At 42.5% G+C, this 9,542-nt stretch overlaps 2 non-coding genes across 2 annotated transcripts; one reads left to right on the top strand and one right to left on the bottom strand.

Annotated features, from left to right (window-relative positions):
* Nucleotides 1–2,655: 2,655 nt before the first annotated feature.
* Nucleotides 2,656–2,728, bottom strand: TRNAV-UAC (transfer RNA valine (anticodon UAC)). Its single transcript has one exon. It is a non-coding gene; the product is annotated as a tRNA-Val (tRNA).
* Nucleotides 2,729–3,404: 676 nt separating this feature from the next.
* TRNAV-AAC (transfer RNA valine (anticodon AAC)) lies at nucleotides 3,405–3,477 on the top strand. The gene has a single exon. It is a non-coding gene; the product is annotated as a tRNA-Val (tRNA).
* The last annotated feature ends 6,065 nt before the right edge of the window (nucleotides 3,478–9,542 follow it).

The raw sequence follows: 9,542 nt of genomic DNA, 5'->3' as shown, positions 1-9,542 counted from the left end.
GACATACCTTAGGACACAGACCTCAGAGCTAAGTCTATACAAGATATAATAGACTATGTCACCCAAAGGTGTCAGGAGGCAGTAAACAGGTTCATCCCGTCCCAAAGAGAAAAATCCGAGAGGCAAAAGAAGAATCCATGGTATAATAAGGCATGTATGGAAGCAAAGGGACTGAACAAAAGGGTGTGGAGGAACTTCCGGAATAACAGAACACCAGAAAGCAGAGAGAGATACCAGAGAACCAGAAATAAGTATGTTAGGGTGAGAAGACAAACAGAAAAATTGTGAAAATGATATCGCAAACAAAGCCAACACCGAACCAAAGCCAAAGTCCATAGTCACATCAGGAGGTAAACAACAGTGAAAGAACAGGTAATGAAACTTAGAACAGGCGAGAATAGGTATACAGAGAATGACAAAGACGTGTGTGAAGAACTCAACAAGAGGTTCCAGGAAATCTTCACAATAGAACAAGATGAGGTGACTGTGCTAGGAGAAAGGGAAGTATATCAGGCAGCCTTGGAAGGGTTCGAAATTTCGAGTGAGGAGGTCAGGAGACAGATGAGATCTGGATGTTAGAAAAGCTGTTGGTCCAGACGGGATCTCACCATGGGTACTGAAAGAGTGTGCAGAGGCACTTTGTTTGCCACTCTACATAGTGTATAGTAGGTCACTGGAGACGGGAGACCTACCAGAAATATGGGAGAGGGCAAATGTGGTCCCAATATACAAAAACGGCGACAGGGAAGAGGCACTGAACTACAGGCCAGTGTCCTTGACTTGTATACCATGCAAGGTGATGGAGAAGATCGTGAGAAAAAAACTAGTAACACATCTGGAGAGAAGGGACTTCGTGACAAATCGACAACATGGATTCTGGTAGGGTAAATCTTGGCTGACTGGCTTAATAGAATTCTACGACCAGGTGACAAAGATTAGGCAAGAAAAAGAAGGCTGGGCGGACTGCATTTTTTTGGATTGTCGGAAAGCCTTTGACACAGTACCGCATAAGAGGCTGGTACATTAGCTGGAGAAACAGGCAGGTGTAGCTGGTAAGGTACTCCAGTGGATAAGGGATCCTAAGCAATAGGAAGCAGAGAGTTACGGTGAGGGGTGAGACCTCGAATTGGCGTGAAGTCACCAGTGGGGTCCCACAGTGCTCTGTACTCGGCCCTATCTTGTTTCTTTTATATGTAAATGATCTCCCAGAGGGTATAGATTCATTTCTCTCAATGTTTGCTGACGATGCGAAAATTATGAGAAGAATTAAGACAGAGGAGGACTGCTTGTGGCTTCAAGAAGACCTAGACAAGCTGAAGGAATGGTCAACAAATGGTTGTTAGAGTTTAACCCAAGCAAATGTAATGTTGAAGATAGGCGTATGGAGCAGGGGGACCAGATACTAGGTATCATCTGGGAGACGAAATTCTTTATGAGTCAGAGAGAGAAAAAGACTTGGGGGTTGACATCACGCCAGACCTGTCACCTGCAGCCCATATCAAGACAATAGCATCAGCGACATATGCCAGGCTGGCCAACATAAGAACGGCATTCAGAAACTTTTTTAAGGAATCATTCAGATCTTTGTGTTCCACATATGGCAGGCCAATTCAGGAGTATGCAGCCCCAGCATGGAGTCCATATCTAGTCAAGGATAAGACCAAACTGGAAAAGGTTCAAAGGTTTGCCACTAAACTAGTACTCGAGCTGAGAGGTATGAGCTACGAGCAGAGGCTACGGGAATTAAACCTCACTTCGCTGGAAGACAGAAGAGTTAAGGGGGACATGATCACCACATCCAAAATTCTCAAGGGAATATATAGGGTAGATAAAGACAGGCTATTTAACACAAGGGACACACGCACTAAGGGACACAGGTGGAAACTGAGTGCCCAAATAAGCCACAGAGATATTAGAAAGAACTTTTTTAGTGTCAGAGTGGTTGACAAATAGAATGCATTAGGAAGTGATGTGCTGGAGGCTGACTCCATACACAGTTTCTAGTGTAGATATGGTAGAGCCCAATAGGCTCAGGAACCTGTACTCCTGTTGATTGACGGTTGAGAGGCGGGACCAAAGAGCCAGAGCTCAATCCCCACAAGCACAATTAGGCGAGTACACACACACGCGCGTGTGTGTGTGTGTAAAATTACCTTTAAATAAGAGTTTAGTTAAAAGATGTAACTATACCAAATATTGATCAAAACGTTTCTGAATCAATGGGAAGACTTTATGGAACCCTCTGTGAGGACCTAGAGAGGGAGCCAAACATCGCCCCCTTCTTAATCCTAAATTAAGGATTAAAATTGGTACAGATAATCCATAATTAAAGGATATCCATGTTCAAAAGCCACTGAAGGATCGTATCCTGTACAATCCAGTCTGCATTCTTTGGCCTGACATACTTGGGGTCTATGGTTCGAGTATCCTAGAGCCCAGCTGAATAGAAAGTATCCTGTATAAGACATAAAGCGGAATAATGTGAGCGATTGCAATACTTTGATCCTAGGCTTAAATCTATGTGTATATGACACTGAAGGAGGGGTCGGTGCTCACTTGTCTATAGCAAGACTATAGATGGAAAAAATAAGGCAGAATAAATATATAATCTATATTATATAATGCTTATAGAAAAACCAAGTTTCTGCTTATATTTGCTCTCGCCGGGGTTCGAACCTGGGACCTTCTGCGTGTAAAGCAGACGTGATAACCACTACACCACGAGAGCCAGGACGATAGAGCAGATATATTAACTATTAAGGAATTGAATCCTTTTCATGAGAGCGTTAGCTAACTCGCAAGACAGATTTTAAGCTATAAAGAACGTACAAATATATATAATAAAATATATTTATTTGTACCCAAAAAGTTTTTATAAAATGTATATATATTTGTATAAAATGTATATGTTTGTATATATTTACATATATTTGAGTACATACGCAATACAATTGTTTTTGTACATACGTAATACATTTGTTTGTGTACATAGGCAATACAATTGTTTTTGTACATACGTAATACATTTGTTTGTGTACATAGGCAATACATTTGTTTGTGTACATAGGCAATACATTTGTTTGTGTACATTGGCAATACAATTGTTTGTGTACATAGGAAATACAATTGTTTTTGTACATACGTAATACATTTGTTTGTGTACATAGGCAATACATTTGTTTGTGTACATAGGCAATACATTTGTTTGTGTACATTGGCAATACAATTGTTTGTGTACATAGGAAATACAATTGTTTTTGTACATACGTAATACATTTGTTTGTGTACACCACACACAACCGCTTCATCAAGATAAATCTCAAATACAATGTTCGTTAACACAGTACCATTGGCCTATGTTTGCAAAGGTTAGTAACACACATTCAGAACACTACCTACACATAGCTTTCGTAGTGTAGTGGATATCACGTCTGCTTAACACGCAGAAGATCCCAGGTTCGAGCCCTGGCGAGAGCGTTTAAAATCTTCAGCATATCTATCGATTTCTAACAGGAAATCTATTATTAAGCCTTTGTGATCACTTTCCAAATGTTTGCATCATTGATTTTGATATTGGCAAGCGTGCTCCGGGCCGATCAATCCCTGGGAAATCAGTTTAACATATATTTAATAATTTGTTTGACGCATTCAATATCAATTCCATGTGATCGATCCTATGTCCATCAACGATCCCACACCGTCGATCCCATCCCTACCAATCTGTCGTGATCGATTTATCACACACAAAAAATTCCACGTAATCGAATCATGTCTAATTTTGTATGTAAGGTATTACTAGTCTAGCTAAATGAATAATTGTTACATACATCAGATGTGAATAAAACATTTAGTAGCACTATTAGTTTAAGTGAATGAAGCTCTGCTGGTTATAGTGTACACAGAGGTTGATGACTTTATTGTGGTCTCAATAGGACCAGGATTCACTAAAGCACACTTGGGAGAGTGTACACTCTTCATTGCAGTTTAGTCTGCATTAATTACAGAATTCACGAGCTCCGAAGTGCTTCCATCTCAACCTGAAGCCATTAATATTATGGATGACCTCGTATAGCTCTTTGGTAGGTGGTAAACTTCTGTAATAAAGGTAGACTACCATGATCGAGGTCAGAGGGACCCACCCTCGTAGGTGTGCTTCACGAGGCCCGTTCAAAATAATTTGGATATATATGTGTCACTGAATTCCCAATGCGGGACCTCTAGTAGTGTATAAGGCGACGAATCAACAATCCCGGACAAGATAGTAAGGCAAGATCCTGTAAGGCGACTATCCCAGGACAAGACGAGACATTTTAGCACAATTCCATAAAATATATGTTTTTAAGGCAGCTACAGAAGATCTCTTGGCTCATATGAGGCCGATCCAATTTTTCCTACCCAAACTCATTCACATATATGTCCAACATTCGCTCTAAACAATGTATTATAACTTGGATTTTGAACGATTTGTTGGCTGTATACTGCGTAAAACTGATCCTCCACAGAAAGCCGCCCACAACAGTTGCGTAACTCGCTGGTAGCTTCTGAAATGGGATTGTTCCAAGTGATGTTTAGGCCTATATTTTAATGAGGTTGACTCAACAAAGAGGGCTCCCTTGAATCGGCCAAAAGGCTTCTCCCTTGAATCGGCCAATAGGCCTCTCCCTTAAATCGGCCAATAGGCCTCTCCCTTATCGGTCAAAATAGGAAACATGTAGTTTCTTTAGGCTTATGTATGAGCATGCGGGAATCGAACTGGGGGCCAAGTGATTATCAGCCGACAACTCTGTACTACATATCACCTTATGGAGTGTGTTAGTGTACATAATTGATCTACATTATCAAGAAAATGTGTACATATATATGTATGTTAAAAAAAATGACCTCATACATAATGAAATAGGTAGCTTTATCATTTCATATGAAAAAAATTAGAGAAAATATATTAATTCAGGAAAACTTAGCTTATTAGGCAAATCGGGCCTTGCATAGTAGGCCGAGAAGTGCGTTCTGGCTACTAGGTACGACATATATATATATATATATATATATATATATATATATATATATATATATATATATATATATATATATATATATATATATATATATATATATATATATATATATATATATATATATATATATATATATATATATATAGCCGCCTAGTTGCAAGGGCTGCTGTCAGAAGTATCCGAACGGAAGCAGCCACCATGCTGCAACCCAACCAGCTGGGGTTTGGAGTCCCCCAAGGCTGTGAAGCAGCGGCTCATGCTGCACGAGCCTACATTAGCTCTCTTACTGAAGACCAGGCAGTAGTAAAATTAGATTTTAAAAACGCTTTCAACTCGGTCAAAAGGGAAGCAATCCTCACTGCAGTCCAGGAACATTGCCCAAGCATTCTCCCGTTTGTGTCAGCAGGCTACAGCAAAGACTCAACCCTCCTGTTTGGCAAACATGAAGTCACCTCAGCAGAGGGAATTCAACAGGGTGACCCACTTGCACCGTTCCTTTTTTGCATAGCGGTTCGAGAAATTACAACCAGACTGTCCAGCGAGCTCAACATCTGGTTCCTGGATGATGGCACTCTGGCAGGCACACAAGATTCCCTGCTAGAAGACTTACAGCTGGTGAAGACACGGGGGGAGTCCATGGGTCTCGTTCTTAGCCCCTCCAAGTGCGAAATTATTGCATCTAGTGAAGTAATCATTAGAGCAGTGAAATCAGTTCTACCAGAAGCCTCAGTCGTTAAACCTACCGACAGCACACTACTCGGAGCACCTCTGGGCCACAATGCCATTGCTGCAGTCCTTGACGAAAAGTTTAGAGACCTAAAGAGGATGGAAGAGAGAATTGGGGACTTGGACTCCCACGATGCCCTCTACCTTCTCACAAAGTGCCTTACCCTGCCCAGGCTAACATACTTCTTAAGGTGTGCACCAACTTTTGGCAACCCACTTCTAAATCAATATGATGAGCTCCTCAGGTCAATATTCAGGAAGGCGCTCAACCTAGATTTAGATGACAGTCAGTGGGACCAAGCAACACTACCAGTGAGATTTGGAGGGATAGGCATACGAAAGGCAACTGAGGTAGCACTTCCAGCATTCTTATCCTCATGTACAGCAGCCAACGAATTGGTAGGGCAGATCCTACCAGAGCGTATGAGAGAGACAGCGGGAACTCATGATCAAACGTTCATCGAAGCAGCCAGACAATGGGACACCATTGCACACCCTCAACCCCGACCACAAGTCCCAAAAGACCACAAGCAGGCCCACTGGGATAGCCCCATAATGGAAAAGACTGTCACAGCAATGATTGACAACGCTGATGCTGAAAACAAAGCCCGCCTCCTAGCGGTAACAGCACCCCACGCCGGGGATTTTTTATTTGCTGTGCCCAATGCAGCCCTGGGAACTCGCCTCAGTCATGACGCTCTCCGCATTGGAGTTGCCCTTCGCCTTGCCGCCCCCATCCTCACCGAACATAGGTGCATCTGCGGAACTGCGATGGCAGACCAATATGGTCGTCATGGTCTGGTATGTCGTAAATCACAGGGTAAAATTGCAAGACATGAAGAAGTCAACGACATCATCAAGAGGAGCCTCGCCACAGCCCGCTGCCCGGCACAAAGAGAACCACACTTATCCAGACCTAACGACCCTCAGAAGCGCCCTGATGGGGTCACCTTGCTACCTTGGAAGGATGGTAAGCAAGTGGTATGGGACTACACGTGCGCTGCCACACTGGCCAGTACCTACCTCCACTACAGCACACGTGAAAGCGGTGGTGCTGCTTCTTTCAGGGAATCGCAGAAAATTATTAAATACAGAGGTCTAGCACACTGCTACAGCTTTGTTCCGATCGGCTCGGAGACCCTCGGTTCGTGGGGAAAATGTGCATTGAAGTTCCTGAAGGAATTGGGGGACAAATTGATCAGCGCTACAAAAGACCAGAGAGCAAAAAGTTTCTTGTTCCAGCGCCTCAGTGTTGCGATTCAGAGGGGAAATGCCTGTTGTGTCTTGGGCACTAGTCCAACTTCAGAGGAATTCGAAGAAGTGTTTGACTTGCAACAATGATCGAACCCGTCTGTGACATTCATCAATGTTTCCCATTGTTGTGTTCTTCAAGAGATCCACAACCTTTAAGCACCTTTTTGCATTATTATTTTTGTATCAACCCATGTATATCTTGTAACCATCAAATGCATAATAAAGTATATATATATATATATATATATATATATATATATATATATATATATATATATATATATATATATATATATATATATATATATATATATATGTCGTACCTAGTAGCCAGAACGCACTTCTCGGCCTACTATGCAAGGCCCGATTTGCCTAATAAGCCAAGTTTTCACGAATTAATTGTTTTTCCACTACCTAACCTACCTAACCTAACCTAACCTAACTTTTTTGGCTACCTAACCTAACCTAACTTATAAAGATAGGATAGGTTAGGTTAGGTAGGGTTGGTAGGGTTATAGGATTTTTTTAGTATTACAATTATAAATTTAGAATAATAATGTATATATTCAGAACAATAGAGGTATATCTCCACAATATTGAGGATAAATGCAGATAATTTATTTATGTATGCAATATACTAATTTTTTCATATACATAAAGAGGCCAGAGAATTGCCAATGCCATTAAAATGAACGATACGAGATTAATGCGATAACGTGGCGAGTTAACACATTAGTCTCGTATCGTGTTATTATGAAGACCTGTCAACTTCTGAAAGATTATTCTGGCTTCAATAACACACGTCCAGGCTGACGTACGGCTTAAGTCTTGAGCAGTGTGGAAGTCTACAATATATATACTCTGTGTCCATATTAATTAAATGAGACATATATCTTACTATTCGTATTTCTTCAGTGAATCGTGATGGTTAACCACATTCGTGTGACATAAAAACTGGAGGTAATGATTGTTGTGGATTGTGTGGGAGACTTAATATCATATATACAATGCTTGACTTCAATGACAGACAACAATTTTATAAATACATGTAACCTTGATTATCCTCAGAATACCGTTACAGAGCTTGTCAGTTGTGTTCGCATCCACACCACAACCACACCACAACCACACCACAACCACTCCACAACAACACCACATCTGCACAACATCCACATCACTTTCAAACATCCGACTCGGGTGCTCTGGAAAGGTCCCCGTTGGAGACCTTCCTACTATGACAAGGGATATATGCACCGAAAAGTATGCTAATGCATTCCATTTACTATCTACTCTGACACTGAAAAAGTTCTTTCTAATGTCTCTGTGGCTCATTTGGGTACTCAGCTTCCACCTGTGTCCCCTTGTGCGTGTGCCACCCGTGTTAAATAATCCATCCTTGTCCACCCTGTCAATTCCCCTGAGAATTTTGTATGTCGTTATCATGTCTCCCCTAGCCCTTCTGTCTTCAAGCGACGTGAGGTGCAGTTCACGTAGTCTGTCCTCATGACTCATGCCTCTTAGTTCTGGGACTAACCTAGTGGCATACCTCTGAACTTTATCCAGCTTCAGGGGCCGGTCGGCCGAGCGGACAGCACGCTGGACTGTGGTCCCGGGTTCGATCCCGGGCGCCGGGGAGAAACAATGGGCAGAGTTTCTTTCACCCTATGCCCCGGTTACCTAGTAATAGGTACCTGGGTGTTAGTCAGCTGTCACGGGCTGCTTCCTGGGGGTGGATGCCTGGTCGAGGACCGGGCCGCGGGGACACTAAAGCCCCGAAATCATCTCAAGATAACCTCGTCTTGTGCTTGACTAGGCTTGACACCAGGGGAATCTCTTGACTTTGCATTTCTTATTTAAGATGTTAGAGTATCAACACCGTTGCTGGAGAATGCAGTGGTGATTTCGGCGCCATTTATGGACCTGTTCTCCAACTCCCGGGTGAAACACAGACAGCGTCATCTGTTGGCGGTGGTGCGGCGTCGGTGAAAGTCTCCTGTTTCATACCTCACTTAGGAGATGAGGTCGATGATGATGACCTCTGGTGAGTGGTGTAACGATATCAACGCCATCAAGGTAGTGTATGGTATTAAAATATCAGTTCCCCGGTGAAGGGTGTTATCCTAAGGTCGCCCAGTATACTGTCTCTCTGGCTAATGACGTTTATATACACAGAAGTGACGTGATGAGGCTATTACGCTGTGGAATGCAGTTCATCTTGGGAAGTCCAGAAATGCTTCGTGAATCTGGCCCCAGAACTCCTGACTAGGTCCTGTGAGAGGACAAAGTGACTGTCGTCTGTAGTAGCAGTGTGTTGGCTTCTGGAATTATGTTGTGTTGTGTGGACCGACGTGCCCAAGATTTGGCCAAGAGGAGTTATGAGACAACAGTAGTGTTCATCTGCTGAGAAGTGCTGCTAGTGTGTTGCTAGAGACTTCTGCCAGGGTGTTAGCTACCCCAGCACATGAATATTTGAGAACCCTGTAATTGTGTTGCTGATGCCCTCTGCCAGTGTGTTTCTGGAGAGTGGATGTTGGGTATTGGGACATT

The sequence above is a fragment of the Procambarus clarkii genome, chromosome 14 (assembly GCF_040958095.1).
Source record: "Procambarus clarkii isolate CNS0578487 chromosome 14, FALCON_Pclarkii_2.0, whole genome shotgun sequence".
Classification (NCBI taxonomy): Eukaryota; Metazoa; Arthropoda; class Malacostraca; order Decapoda; family Cambaridae; genus Procambarus; species Procambarus clarkii.
The sequence above is the reverse complement of the archived record's forward strand: the minus strand, read 5'-3'. Positions and strand labels throughout refer to the sequence as shown.